General features: G+C 44.1%; 1 protein-coding gene across 1 annotated transcript in view; it reads right to left on the reverse strand.

Annotated features, from left to right (window-relative positions):
* OPRL1 (opioid related nociceptin receptor 1) overlaps positions 1-16,600 on the reverse strand; it is a 433,120-nt gene that overhangs the window by 313,402 nt on the left and 103,118 nt on the right. The window lies entirely within an intron of this gene.

The raw sequence follows: 16,600 nt of genomic DNA on the forward strand, positions 1-16,600 counted from the left end.
TAACGTATTAACCCACTGCTTCTTAACCGATCCTCATTTTCGAGTCTCTATTCCTTGAATTCAAATCGATCTCATCAGAAGGGGTGGGCAGTATTACTGCCAATGAAGTGAAACAGGCTAACTGTGCTTTAAAGCAAACCAGATATTTCGGGAGGATAGCTCAGGGGCAACACGCTCGTCCTGGAAGCAATGCAGAGCAACACAGGTTCGATCCCCGGGTCTGCATTTAGAATCCTCTGGGTATTAAGTGCATTATAAATAACCAATGATAGTTATGTAATCGTCATTTTACTACTTCTGGGGCGAAGTTCAATATTTGCCAGGTTCTGCTTCAGCCACGTCAACATGTCAACTAATTAGGAGGGTGAAACGACTCACTGCGTCTTAAATGGGCCAAAATATTCATGCACCTGAAGTAAAACTACCCAAAGCATTACTTTTAAGGTGGAACAGGTGCAAACATGCTCAGTTTAGCTATGCAGTAGTAACAGGGGAGCAGGAGGACTGTGCCCACAATTTGGGATAAGAGCAGCAGCAGAATAGGCTTCTACCAAAGTGGAGATCTCCTTGTGTTTGAGAGCATACATTGTCATTGTTTCTGCCCTGCATGAATGTCACCATAATAATGAGGAATTTGCAATTCCTTTTACACAAATTACACCAACTATGCCGATGACACTCAAATCCTACTCCCTCTCACCAGCTCCTATGCACAAGATGCTTCAGCCTTGGACAACATCTACGCAGCCATTCAGACTTGGATGTCTGCAAATGGCTTATGTGTAAACGGGGACAAAACAGAGATCCTGCTTGTAAGCTCTAACGAATTTCTTAACAACCTCGACTCGCAATACCAGATATTCATCATTAACAACACACCCATTAAGGTGTCCTCAGCAGTCAAAACCCTGGGGTATTTATTTACTCATCCATTTCAATGGCACGCCATGTGAGTGCTATTGCATCCACCTCAGCGTTCACCATTAAAATCATTAACGCAGTGAAACCCTACTTGTCTAACACTAACCTTCTAGCTATAGCCAGAGCCACAGTTGGGGAGAAACTTGACTATTGCAATGGTCTACTTCTGGGTACCTCCACTAAAAACCTCCATAGGTTACAAGTTACACGAAACAACACCCTTAGAGATGCTCTAAGCATCCCGAAAAGGGAAAATCTCCCACAAGATAGAAGGGATGTACACTGGTTACCAGTAAAAGAACACATTCTATTTAAAACCATGGCCATCACTCACAAGTACATCTCCCGCACCACCCCACCCTACTTATCAGAGAAGATTATCTCTCTCACATCGACGAGACCTATCAGATCACAACAATCCAACATTATGTTTGTCCCCCCTTCAAAAGAACTAAAGCTGGAGGGGCCAGCTTCCAACATCTAGCGCCAAAACACTGCAATGCTTTACCGACAGCTCTCAGGAATGAAGTTTCATACAAAACTTTCTGCAAAGCTCTTAAAAATAAATTGTTTATATAACTTACTTATCACCTTATTTTCTAAACATCAACTTTGTTGCACTGTAACCAAAGGACATACTGCCAACCCTGTTCTCCAACATGTACGTATACTGCCCTTTGTATCATCCTGTATTCAATTTTATTAACTGTCATCTCTCTGTACTACACTCGCAACTAAGTAAGTAAACTGCAACAGCACCACAATGCCTAAGGGCTGTGTGTGCGCTTTGCACATGTAAATAAATAAATAAATGTTCGCACTGATGAAGGTGAGTGGGACATGGATAGGCTCTTAGTGGGGTGTTGTGGTTCTGATAGACCTTATAAGTGCACAGAGGACTGGACATCAGGATATACAACAGTCTTTCATTTTCTATTTTTGTTAACATTTAGTTTTTATTAATACTGGAACACATGTGTGAGCTCAACCAGTCATTGGTAAGAGTCAAAAGTCATTGCTTTGGTGCTCGCAGAAGAAGCATATCATTGGTGTTCACCTGGGTTTGACACATTCCAAGAAGGAAGGATTTTTTGGAAGACAATTGATGTGTATGCTCAGCAAAGGAAGCTACTAGAAAGGACATTATTTGATTGAACTAATATTGGAAACCTTTTATTTTTATTTCTGCTGTGTTCATCTCGAAAACTCACTTCCAGTGTATACTGTAGCCAAAATAGGAATGTAACACTTTTCTTCCTGAACAAAGCTGATTATCAAAGCCTAGAATACTCTCATACATAAATACTTATTATACCTTTTGTGTGTTTTTTGTTTTGTTTTTTAAATTGTATAGCACAGTTAAATAAATAACTTTTAATACATGTCATCATGACCCGAAATTAGACACAAAGATAGCCCACCATGAGAAATACATTTCTCAAATATACCAGATACCTCAGTTGGAAAAAAAAAACAAGAGAATGATTGAAACATGTGTACATTCAGTCTTCAGGCATTTGGACTATGTCGTACACCTCTCTCCACAATTTGGTAATGAAAACAATAAGTCCCTCATGGGAGCCAGACATAAAAAGACCCCGCAGAGCAGCCGGGGGAAGGAGGGGTTCCAACACTGATGCTCTAAGGATCCTTCTACATAGCTCAAACAGTGCATGGCAATGTGTCAGGAGATGTTGTACTGTCATTACCACAGAACCAACAACATCTGTCCCCCTGGGGATTTTAGACAACCGACCAACAATTTCAAGTCTGTTCGCTGCATTGAATTTAAGGCAGAGATAGTGTCCCACACAATATAATTACCCAGGAACTTACAAATGTATGAAGGGACCAATTGTTTTTTCAGTATATACGCAAAGAAGCCCTCAGCCGTTGACTTGGTGGCAAAAGTGACAATCATTTGCTCATGTTTGAGAGACATCAGTTTCCCCTTCATTGCATTCTTGAATTGGTTTACACCCAGCAGCAAGAGACCCTCCTGAAAACTCCCAAGCCACTGGTCAATCAGGCTAAACATCTTTCCCAGAATTCAACACTTCATGTAGGCAGCCTTGGTGGGAAAGGCCATTAAAGGGATCCCCATCAGGGTGTTACTCTGGGCATGTGCCAGTCTCCAATAGAGCATCAGACTCCTTAATACAATACGCTAATGGATCATAGTGAGATCAAATACCAGGGCAATCATCTCTGCCGGGACATAAAATAGTAATCTTAGAAGACGCCTGAGGAGCTTGATCTCGATTTTAGTTAGGACCCCCAATAAGCACAAACCCCAAACCTCTGCTACATAGCAGAGGGTAGGAACAACTTTTGCAGTGAACAATGTGAGCAATGTTCCCACTGAGTAGCCTCCGCCCCGGCACCCAAATGACCATATGGCCCCCAAAATGTGCACTGAGTGCACCCTAAGGCCACTCAAATGAGACATGCCTGGGACTTGCGTGAAGAACAATAAACATACTAGCTCACAACCTCAATTGGAATACCCTTCAGGTTACAACCCACTCTGACTGCATGTCTACAGCAGGTTTCAAAGACCATGATCTTAGTATTGGCAGTTTTTACGCTCAGGGAGTACAGGACCGAGCAGGAGTTGAGGTTATCCAAGGAGGTTTGGAGGTCACCTGGTGTGAGGTCCAAGACGACAGTGTTGTCTGCATAACCCATCCATAGTACCACCATATCGCCACACTTCGGAGGGAGGCACTTAGTATTAGCCAGAGCAAGTCCCATGTCAGAAATATACAGATTGAAGAGGATCAGGCCAGGAGACAACCCTGCTTCAGGCAAACATCTATATGAATCCAAGCCGAGGATCCACCATCACCCTCCAGCCTTATTTTGACACAGGTCACAGCATGCAACAACATACTCATCTTTAGTAAACCAGGTGGTATCCCCCAACAATCTAACTTCCCCACAACCTGGCATGGTCCACCCTGTCGAAGCCAGCGCTATAATCCACAAATGCAGTGTATATAGGTATCTTGCAAATCATCTGTGCCTGGTTGAGAGTTCCAGTATATTGACAGATGTTGAACAGCCCTTTCTGAAACGAGTCTGGTTCCAGGGAATGATGCTATTATTCTCTGACCAAGTGGTCAGCTCATCCAACAAGATCTGCACAAAGACCTTGGATGAAACGTCCAATATGGCCAGAAGGAGATAGTTGCTTGGCTCAGTGGGAACACCCTTCTTATACTCTGGGACCAGGATGTTGTCATGCCAAGAGCAAGGGAGGACCTGGGTAATAGCAATACAGCTAAATAGGTGATGGAGAATTCTAGCCTAGATGGGGGTTTCGGCCTTGATGATTAAGTTACAGAGCCCGTCCGGTCCCGGGGGTCTGGAGGACTTGCTGGCACCAATGAGCCCAGCAACCTCATGCATGTTTTTTTCCCAAAGGACCAATGCCCTTTTTCCCTGGGGACAAAAGACTGTCTCAACTGAGAATATCCCAGTGTAGATGCCTATAATGCCTCAGGTACAACATTGAGTTTTGAGATGGAAGGACCTTGGCCGTTGACAATCTGCCAGAGGTTTCTCGTATCGCTATTAATTGTGGTCAACACCAGGTCATGCCACTCTTGACATTTGTTTAAATATTTGTGGGATCTGAGCCACTTTGAGTAGGAGATTTTGATCTCCCCCCTTCCTATAGCATGGGCCACTGGGTCAACGACCTCCTTTGACAATTTCTGCAACTCTTTGAGAGCTGATCTTTTTTTTTCAGGAATGATTCTGTCATAACAGTGTCTATGTGACTGAAGAGTCCCAACTGCTCTCTGATTATTCTTCTTGTTGGCCATTGGAACACTTGCAAAGACCTGAGCAATGTGGCCCTCAAATTGATTGTCACCAGGCCCACAGCGGCATCTTCCCCTCGGATAGAGACAAGCCCCAGGGGTGGAAAATCCGATAAGACCCAGCGTGCAGTTACCAACGCCACCTCAATTTGGGTAGAATTCCAACTCACTCTAGTCATAGCTATGTTGATGCTTACAGACCCTGTATTATGGTTGCCATAGCTAGGGGATGCCAAGACTAGAGAGGGAATGACAGGAAAGTGATCACTCTTCAAACGAGGATGAATGCCCACATTGATTACCACAGATGTTTCATTGCAAGAAAAACGTAGTCAATGATGTTAGAGCTGGAAGGTGAGCACCGCATGAACTGTGGTGGACAGTCCGAGGGGTGCACCCCGTTCACCATAACAAAGCACCATGAATAAAGAAGGATTGCCCAACACAAACCCATGGGAAAGCTAGGGTCGAGTTTAGACTCACATCTCTGAACACTATAATGTGTTACCATCTGCCTAGTCTCTGGGTCTTGGTTACTGGGAATCCTAGAATTTAAGTCCCCATCCAGGATAATTGTTACGGCATTGATCTCATAATCAAGCCACCGCACCAGATCTTTCATTAAGGCACTGTGAGGGTCAGCGTGTGGAGCTCATATATGTTGACAAATAAAATGTCCTGTGTCCCAGGTGAGTTGATCCCAGACAGTCTATCAATCAAAATACTGGGTAAATCACATTGGCTTTCGTCTAACCTGATTCCCTTTCACTGCTGACCTATGGAATATTGAACACCCATCAAGCACCAGCTGGTCAACCATCCAGGCTTCTTGCAAAACTAGTACACTAAAGCAATCCACATGCTGAAACAATCCCTCATCTTCAACATCTTCAAAGAAATGTTTGTGGCCCCTGGTATTCCAGCTGATAAAGAATGAGGAGTGGTTAGGGATGCCTCAGATTTCTCTGTTGCACCATCCCTGTACTCCCAATGAGTGCCTCCATATTCATGTTAGACATCCCGCAACCCGGAAGGGTATTAGTAGGTTCAGGGAGGAGCTTTATTGGGGCACTAAAGCACCCACTGGGAAAAAAGGCACAGTTTCATTTATGTGTTTACTGATTATGGATTTGGCCCCAACCACCGAACCATCCCCATACATCAAAGATGGAAGAATACTACAACTCATGGAGGTGCATTCATAGCCAACTTTAAATAACAGCTGTGAGTAATCGATTGCATAGTCAACCATAGAATCCAATGATAGATATACAATGGAAGAGACATATTCCGCAGCTGCGCATTGAAGTACAGCCCTAATGTCATTGCTGCAGATGCAACAGTGCGTGATAGTTGAGTGAAACAGCTCCAATATTTGGCAGAACATCAAATAAGATCCACTTTAGTCAGTACAGCGTTTGGTCTTGGAATCCAAGAAAAATGAGTGCCATTGAGGACAACATCCATGGATGATGAGAATCCATGGATGACAAGAAAGTCTTACTAGCCAGATTACTAACAATGCAGCTCGGGTCCTGTACTGGTCCTGACTTTGACCTGGTGGGTCTTTAATTTGCATATTTAATTTTTTGACATATGACTTTCCTTTTTTTCTGGGATGGGCTGGTGTTAACATTAGATATTTTTGAAGCCTCAGTAGGTTCCTTAGGCAGCACAGGTTGAAACATTGCTGCGATGGCCCGAGTTGGTGATTTGAGATTGGTAGAAGGGGTTAAGGTCATAATTGCATGATCGGGATGTTCACTGATGGCTTTTTCAAGAGCAGTAAATGCAGAGACTGCATGATCCAATGATTTGAGGGCAGCATGAGCAGTCATTGCAAGATCCTGAGACTCAAGATGAGACAGAGTTGAGTCTGATTGCGTGAGAAGAGTAGACAACAGATTTTCCAGGGCGGTAAACATTGACGCTGAGTCTCAGCTACTCGTGCTGCTTCTGCTCAGCCGTGGGGGTATAGATGTAACATGAGGATTAACAGGCAAGCCATATGAAGGAGTACCCTCCCTTATACCAGATGGTTCAGCAGAATCGGCGATGGAATCATCTGGAAGAAAAAACAGGTTTAAGTCCAATAGGAGGTGAAGGGATGAGCAACTGCAGAGACCACAGGCAACCAGATCAGAATTAGTAGTGGTAGCATAAATAGCAAGTCCTCATGGTCCACCCAGAGGGACAGAGGGTTGTGCTGTGAAATCTTGTCCTACACCACCAGAGACAAATTCCACGTCCACTTCATCACCATATGCCACTGCTATAGGCAAGACTGTGGCAGGCTGTGGTGGAATAGGAGAGGGGAGTGTCAAGTCCAAAATCACATTGCCGGCCCCCAATACAGATGAAACGGAATTGATAAATTTAGATCCCAAACATGGAACAGATGCAGATAGCTTTGCCTCCCACTGTCTGGCTAATTGACAGGGGGTTTGGGATAGATATGCCAAGAACTATGCAGAGTCAATAGCTAGAGATGGAGCAAGAGGGGCCATTAGCTTTGGGTAATAATCGCAGAGGAAATTTTGCAGCTTTTTTCCTTTTATTGGCTCCAACGCGGTAAATCTTTCATGGACAAGATTTAACTAAACACTCAAGGGGCGGGAAAACAAGCTCTGTGACTGGAGATGAGGTACACGTAGAGGCTGGAGACTGATCCAAACAAAGTAAGGAATGCATAACAGTACATATGGACTTAGACCCCTCTGCTACTATTGCCTCCATAATATCTCCAGAGGCCGCTCCCTTCCTGTCATCGACTACATCACACCTAGGGTGTCCAGGATGAAGTTGAGGTTCATCAGAGGAAGACAGGGTGGCAGAGGACAGATTAAAAAGAGAAGTGGCAACAGCCGCAGCTGCAGTAGCACTACGGTTCCCATAGTAACAGCAGATGAACCCCCAAGTCTGCTTCACCCACTACCCTCACCAGCATTCCTCGACACAATGTGAGGGTGATAGCGAGGGAAAACAATGGTAGTTGCAATTGCCATATGGTAAAGCTGTATTAAAGACAACAACAACGGCAACAAACGGCGGCCAGACTTGGGAAAATGCAGCAAGAGTGCAATGAACAACAAACAGTGCGGAAAGGAAGGCTCACCCTGTGGAAGGAACCAAAGTCCATGGGTTCACAGGTTCAGTAGACGTTCCGTTCAGTTCTGTAGTACTGGACACGGGGCACAGCGAGCAACACGCCAAAAACAGCAAACACACTCCACCATACTCCGCGACATGCTCCACATGTGCAGCTATGGTTTTAAGGAGTGACTGGAACAGCTTAAAAATAGAGGTAGTGGAAAGACTGCTAAGGCAGCAACAGCAAACACACTGTACCACACTCCGCAACACACTCTGCGTGTGCGGCTATGGTTTTAAGGAGTGGCTGGAACAGCTGATGATAGAGGTAGTGGAAAGACTGCCAAGGCAGGAACAGCAAACACACTCCACCATACTATTTCAAAATACCACTATGAGAAAGGGCAAGGAGGCAAATAGTGAAAATGAAGCGGACAAATATGTGGTACGTACAATTAAGTGCATTTTGGTAACGTGGGAAGGGCAACAGGTCTTTATTTTTTGCAAATAGGCCTTTCTAATTACAAAGTGCACACTGTGGTTGGTGCTCATTTCCTTTTGAACAATGTTAACTCTAACTCGAAATGTTTTTTTTTTTTTTTTTTTTCCTTGGAGCATTTGTTAATTACAGGGCGACGGCTGCCTTATAGTTAAAATAAAAACAATTTGCATTGAATTTTATCAAAATTCTTTTGCTAATAACTTTTGATTCCTTAGACGGACATGGATCACATGTTTGAAAATAATTGTTTGGCATGGTCCTCCCTAATGTGGAAATGTTGGGGAAAGTTTGTTAAACAGTTCGAAAGTTAAGAAAATGTTACAAACTCTGTTTCAAACCCACTTTTTCCCCAAAGAGAAAATAGTGCTTCCATTGAAAATCTGTAGCATAAAAACCATCAGACAGATTTGCACAAAATAAGAAACAAGTTAGGCACAAAGCATCACACACATTCTTATTTTTGATTTGGTGTAAATCAACCCATTACTTTTGAAAAACATTAACAGAGAAGAGGGTGCCCTCGGTCCCAGAATCATTTCCTATATCTCCCATGGTGCATTGCACACATGAAAAGCCACCATTTGTGTTTGCTCATTTTGAATGATGACCACAGGAATGTGAAAAACAAAAGAGTTCAAATAAAGATTTGGTAGGACCACATGTGCAGGTGAAAAGCATGGGGTGGGCTTGTTCATCTTACTTGGTTAATCGTAAGGAGTCCCATGGGGTTTCTGTGGTAATGTCACTAAATGCATTTGAAAAAGAAACGCACCACATGAAATGGCAAGTGAAAGAGTGTAATAGGAGAGGGTCAGGGAGGATTTACATAATGGGGTGGACGGGAGATGGAAAATGGAGGAGGGGCACACCTAGAGTGGCAGTGGGAATAGGGAAGACTTGTAAATTATTGAGCTTCTGATTGCCATTACTCTGGCAATAGGCAAATGATGCACTATCACAGAAATAAAAATTATTGCTGGAAATGCTTAGCATGATAATAGAAGGCCACATTGAGGTGCCTGCAGTTTGTTAATGGTGGAATCTACCTTGGGAAATGACCATGGAAATGAAAGACGGGCTAACAAGAGAGATCATGAGCCGATGGTCAGTTGCCCGTGCACTTTAAGTTGGGTTGGTGCAACAGCGACAGTGTTCATGGCTGCTGAAATATGATTGCTTATTAGTGAGAGGATATGGACATCAGTTGGAGGTCCGATCCACCGATCATGGCCAGGAGAATAGGGGTTGTGGCTGTAGTCCCCGGTCCACAGTCTCTTTGCCTCATTATTGCAACGTGGGCCGTAGACACGGCCAAAAGCGGTTGATGGTGGAATCTGGTCAGTTACTAGGCAGGAAGATATGGGCCATGACTCTGATTTAGGATTGTCATCACTTCCCACATCCACCGAATGTCAAGACCTGAGGATTCGGATGTGAAGAGAAAATGGCTGTGGCATTTGTCACAGCATCGGGCCCAGGTCAATCTTGCTATTTGTTTCTGGAATTCGTGTTTCCTCTCCCATATGAAGAGTGTCAATGGACTTGACAGACACACATGTCGGTGCTTGCTCTGTACCCAATCCACAAACCTCATTAGACAAATATATACACAGGATAATTGCCCCAACCTTTGTAAGATATAGTAACACCCATTGAATAGCTTTATTTATGAAAACACATCTAAAATAAGCCAAGCCAATGCAGAGAACGTTTTCATGACAGGCATGCAGAAACTGCCACAAACATCTGACATGGACGTCTCATAAGCTCCAAAGACTAATTACATTTACCAAAATATAGATGGTGTGTAGGTCGCTGGGCAGAGCAATAATGGTGTTTGGGCTCTACCTTGAAATTATTCTTGGTTCATTTTTAGATCAAAATACATTTTTCAAAACATCATTTGGGAGTGTGCACTAAAGACCCCTCTCTCATGGAGCTTCACTGACAACTCTAAAACCTCACAACATCACAACAGCACACTACCACAATAGCATGCTGCTGTGGCAGTAAGGGTTCCTTGTGTACAGACAAGCACTCCTTGTTCAATGTCAATCCTTGCACTGCCAGCTCAAGTGTCCCTGCATTAATTTTGTATAATGTGAGGGGGAGTTAGTTAAGGTCTGTGGATATGCAAATGCACTTGACTGTTGTTAGGCAGAATCATATGCAGTACCCTTTGGGAACACCACACACAATTAAGACTACAAGTGTAAGTACAATTTCACCTTTGGTACAAGCCTGTACTACACAGTAAAGTGGTGAGTGATGGCTGAGCAGCCAGACTTATCTAAAGAGTAAAACGAGGAGTACAAGCAGTTACACAAAGGACAACAATTGCTATGGTTCAAACAAACACTGATTCAAGGTTTCTGAGTAAAAGAGTAAAAGAATATACATTTATTTACACCATCAGTTATAAAACAAATCACTATCATAAAGCAGCAGAAAATCACAATCGTAATATACTACAACATCCCCCAATCAATTCTGGACAAGTTAGGCTCAAATGAAGTGTGAGCAAAATGGCACTCCAGCAATTTAAAAGGGAGAAAAGACAAGGTTATTCAAAATCAACAACACCAACATGTTATAGGCAGGGCAATCTAGAAAAGGCTACTACGACTAGTATTCAAGTCAATAGGCCTGGACCAATGTTAATGGTTCAGAGTCTTTGCATAGGATCACACAGTTCAGTGTAGTTTGCAGTTAAGTCTTGGCCAAGAGTTCAAAATGAAGTTGGTCGGAAGAAAAGTTATTCAAAGGAGAAGAGAAGGACAAGCCTTTGGAGAGGCGAAAGATTTCAAGCACTTTCACCACCATCAGACAGAATGAACGGCCAGATTTGCACAGTACCTTAAATGGAGAAGAATGCTGTAGCTGAGGAAATTGTTCCTGGCAGTTCCTGCAGGCTCACGGTTCCTGAAGCTTCAGTCATGGTGGCGAGAAGGAGGACGTCTGGAGGGTCCTGCACTCCCAGAGAAGAAGCCAGTCACAGAGCAAAATGTTGAATAAAAGGTGCGCTCCTTAAAACCCAAACAGGTTCCTTCCTCCTGGCTATCCAGTTCAAGGCAGCGATGCACAGCAAATTTAACCAGGAGAGAGAGGCTGGCGTTTGGTGTTTGACGAGCTGGTTGGTCCCACCAAACTCAAGGGAAGAAGATTCCTTGCAGATCTTCTCTGTCGTCGAAGTTTTTCCGATTTGGACCTGCAGCAGGGCTTCACTGGGATGTCCAGTAGTTGCAACAGCAGTCTTCCTTCAGCTTTTCTTCGGTTCTCTCAATTCAGTGGCGACTCTGTCTTCCATTCCCAGTGACTGGCTTTTTATGCACCAAATCCCCCATTCACAGAGCCTGGCTATCAATCACACAGCAGGGTGGCTGTCCTAGAAGGACAGCCACCTAGCCGATCAAACTAGAGTGTGACTTGGGTCTCCAAGGAGACCCTGTGCAGAGGACCTCAAACTCCTCCCTCACATCCTGTCCACTCAGACACTCAGTCGCCTAAGGAGGGCTTACGTGCAGAAGTCCACCAAAGGGCGGCGAACAAAGGAACCAAACCTGGTTTGGCGTGTAGAGTAAAACACGAGAAAGACCTTTACAAAAAGAAATGGCGAATAAACCCGACCGGAACCAAATAAAAATAAAAGGGGTCCGGCAGGTTAGAGTTTGAGGCTACCACCATAGCCTCTAACGGTACCAAGGCTATTTTCATAGCTCGCGGTAGAATAAAAATGGTAGATACCACTGCCCCCAGCCAAATCTTAGAGAAAGGGGAACATACTAATGTTCCATGAGAATCAGAAAAAAGGGGATAACTATTAACCCTTCCAGTGCTCTATTGGAAGATAGGTTGTACTGCTTCTGTAAAATAAATTAAAAAGTCTAGTAAAGTCAATGGCAACTTTACATGTTCTGGGAGACAGTAGTCAGTCCCGGAAAATGGAGTTTGAAGTGGGAAGTCTGAAAAGACAACCCTGTGTCACTGCACTGAAGGTGCTGTGTGACACACAGTAAAAAGATAATGCCTATGGGGTGGGTGAGACTCCATAGCCCATGAGCATAAAAAGTAAAACACATTGAAAATGAAAAGTTCAAAGCCCCAAAATATAGCAAAAGAGCTGGAGGGCTCTACGGTAGAGAGAATTTAGCACTTGTGTGAGAAATCTCCCTAAAAACTGTACGGTTTATGGTCATTTTTTTTAATCAAAAGATTCGAACAGTCAAAGTTTCGAAATAAAAGTTTCCAATTCAAAAGGTACGATATGCTATATTTAGCATGGAAAGTGCATTTCTTTCGAAACCAATCCATCGACAATAGTCATGAATTGGTTTCAACTGAAATGCACTTTTACATGTTAAAAGTAGCATTCCAATGACTTTTCTGTTTGTAGCGTTGAAACGTTACATGGAGCTGTCCAGTACTCAAATTACAGGACTGGACAGCTCCATTTAATGTTTCAAAGGGTTTGTGTATATTGGCATTAAAATGCCTTTTTTTAACTTCGAAACGTTACATGGAGCTGTCCAGCCCTGTAATTTCAGCACTGGAAAGCTCCATGTAACGTTGCAAGGTTTTAGTGTATATTGGGGAGGTTAGACACCCGCCTGTCTAGATCATTTAGGATCTTTGTCGGGTAGAGGGCCGGAGGAATCAGTTCATCAAAAAGAGAAGATATTCACATACCCAGCATGCCTTATGCCTTCATTACCTTCAGCAGGTTGACCCTTCCAGGACACATGCTTCATCTTTCCAACAGTGGTTTTAGTGAGCCAAAGGTTGATCATTAAACTAACAAATCATGTGATTCAGGATTCTTTCTCTTTACTTTATGTACTCTGATCAAACTCTTTTTCTCTTCTGTTTCACCATCAGCTAAAGTGCTTTAAGGAGACCATTTGGTGGCATCACTTGTTAAATGACTACCAATACAGACTACAGTACTGAGGAGTTCCCGCCAGGATCATGCTCATGGGAGAGCGAGCAGGGCTCATCGCGGAGCCCTCTCTTAAAGTGATAGGAAAGGAACATTCTAGATAGAGGCCATTTGGAGGATCAGCAATGGCAAACCCCACACTATCACATATTTGGGGGCTGCTACCACGAGCCTGCAATGTCTAGAAGCCCCTTCTCAGAATTTGATGAAAACATGGTCAGGGTACGGACACAGAAGACTGTCGGGCATTTAAATGAACAGTACATTTGGATGTGATTTTCAATCAAGCGTGTAGACTTGGTGAAAAGGCAATTTAGGTTCTCAGTTCAACAAATCCAGGATGTTAAGGGACCATATTGGGTAACCAATAGTCTTCAAACCTGCCCGTGTGCCTTAGATTCGTAATCATCCTTCCAAAATCATGAGTATGCCATTCTGTGAGCACTGTCGGTTCTAGACCCACCATTTTACACTCTGAATTTACATGCTTTGCATGTGGGAATTCACAGATATATGATGTATGTTATTGTATTAGATCACAACTAAATCCTGTGTCCTTCAGCACCTGCATAGCTGCAGACTGCCGGTGAGGTAGTTGCCCTCTGCACACCTCAGCCCACTCAGAAACAATATGTTGCCTCTCATGGTTAATTAAAGTCTTACTGGCACAATTGCCTCTCCCATGCATTGCCTGCACTCTGCCATCTTGGACTAACACAAGGGTTCTGTGCCAGAATCCCCGGTTTCACCAACGGCTACATCAGCTTAATGATTAAAGCATATCCTATATTCAGAGCACGTGATCACCTGTCAACACACATCCATCAGAATCATAACCACAGCTCCCCAATGATGAGATTTGACAAAACATCATCTCTCTGCACAGCATGCGGCAGACTGCAGACAGGTGGAGAAAAAATGTCACTGAATTGTCTTTAATCCAAATATGATGGCATTCTCTTATGCTCTCTATACATTTTGGTTTCGAGAATATTCAGATTTTTAACTCAAGAAATTGTCTGTCTGATTAATTGACTCAGTCAAATGTATAAAGGAGAGTGTCCTGGTTCATCCTCATTTTAAATGATAAATACAGACCGAGGATTCTGAAAACCCTCTAAAAAAATCATCTGATCATGTGTAGCACCACAGGAGTTCTGTCAGTCTCTGTTCACCAGACTTCATATATAACATGCAGGGACAGTGTTTTCACAATGCGTTTCCTGTTTGATGGTAATCAACATTTCATTAGGAAAATATGCTATCAAAATAATGTTTTCTTGAATGCATCATGAAACTTCACTTTGTCTTCACAAAACTAAAGTACTCTAAAAACACATATTTATAATCCCCTCTTATGTATTTGCAAATATATGAGCACAATCTGGCTATAGTGATGGGCATCAGGAGCTGCAAGATAACCACTTCTGTGTATATGCATCAAGAGACCATACAAGTACCCAACCCTCCCCCCACCCCAAAACAAAATGAAAAGACACTCTTGTATCTCAAGATAACTATGGGTGTTAAACTCTATCAAATGTTTCCAAACACAGAAAAGGGGGATTATAAATATGTGTTTGTTTCCAGAGATCTATTCGTCATCATTCAAAGTTTTTTCGGATTGAAACATCCAAGAAACACAAACATCAACAAAAAAAAACAGGGGTGCAGCTGAAAACACAGACCGGTCAGATATTTCATTTCCGATGACGCGAGTCTGTTTGTAAAATGACCAATTGCTCTGTTTCCTTTTCATTGGCACCTCGTGAAGACAGACACGGAGACTGCTGCTCCGCGAGCTGGAAGACATCAGAAGCAGCCAATGGCACCGTGAACAGACATTTGAGCGCGCATAGCTCCTAATGATGGATAACACTCTTTTTTGAAGAAAAAAAAAACAAGAAGCCATTGCAGAGTCACCCTGGCAGATTCGCAACGCAGAGGATCTTGGGAAAGGCCAGCAAAAGGTCTCACCATGCAGTTTGTCATGTGTTGTCACTGCTTGGAACGTAACTGATTTCCCCCAGCGCAACTACGCCTTCACGTGTCACATAAGTGACGTATTTAGCCCATCGATGTACACCAAATGAATTTAATACCCAAGAGGGACTGCTCGGTTTAACGTTTTATGGAAAAATGTAAGTCTTATTATGGAGGCATTGAACAAGACTAAGGGGGTAATTCATAGAATTTCGCGCACAAGTGGCGCACGCGGCTGGCGCACAGTGTGCGCGTGCGAATGTCTGTGCCAGCCGCTTGCATTAAAATCGATTTCCGTGCACAGCATATTCATGGATTTAAGCCTCCAAAACCAGCTGTGGCGCAGCGACCCTGCAGCAGCGCCAGTTCCGCCCCCAAGAACGCCCTCACGCAAGGAAAAGCCATCAAAATCCCCAATCCAGCGCAAAGGGCTGCGCTAACCCTGGACCAGTTTACAGGGCTGCCAAACAGCAAACGCCAAGCGGGGAATGTGTATTACTGGGGTTCGTGTGAAGTTTCACATGCGAAAGGGCCTGTGCGAGTGGGGTACGTGTATAACTGGGGTTCGTGTGAAGTTTTACATGCGATTGGAGCACGGTACGTGTATTACGGGGTACACAGGAAGTTTCACACGCGAAAGGGCCTGTGCGAGTGGGGTACGTGTATAACTGGGGTTCGCGGGAAGTTCCACACGCGATTGGAGCAGGGTACGTGTATTACGGGGGTTTGCGGGAAGTTTCACACGCAAAAGGGCCTGTGCGAGTGGGGTATGTATATAACTGGGGTTCGCGGGAAGTCTCACACACGATTTCAGCAGGGTAAGTGTATTACGCGGGTTCGCGGGAAGTCTCACACGTGACTGGATCCGGGTATGTGTATTTCGGGGGTGCGCGGGAAGTTTCACACGCGAAAGGGCCTGTGCAAGTGGGGTATGAGTATAACTGGGGTTTGCGGGAAGTTTCACACGCGAAAGGGCCCTGTGCGAGTGGGGTACATGTATTCCTGGGGTTCGCGTGAAGTTTTACACGCGAAAGGGCAACGCCCGTGTGTGATACGTCAAAGATGCGCTTACGAGCTAAGGGCCTTTGGTCCAATGAAATTGCGTACGTGTGCTGACCCGCTTAAGTGCTAAGGGCCTTTCCTCGAATTACACGCTGACGTGCAATTGTTTCACGTGCCAAATCACTCCGTATCAAGCTGGCCACGCATACACACATGGAAGACCACGCTCCTGCCCTGAAGGCCATTTTCCTGCCCCCAAGAGCCCCAATCACGCTCCCACCTGCCATCTGCTGCTTCCTGACTGTCTGCTGCCCTCGTGCCCTGCTATTTGGTGCCTGC

The sequence above is a fragment of the Ambystoma mexicanum genome, chromosome 3p, assembly GCF_040938575.1.
Source record: "Ambystoma mexicanum isolate Mex_15411 chromosome 3p, UKY_AmexF1_1, whole genome shotgun sequence".
NCBI lineage: Eukaryota > Metazoa > Chordata > Amphibia > Caudata > Ambystomatidae > Ambystoma > Ambystoma mexicanum.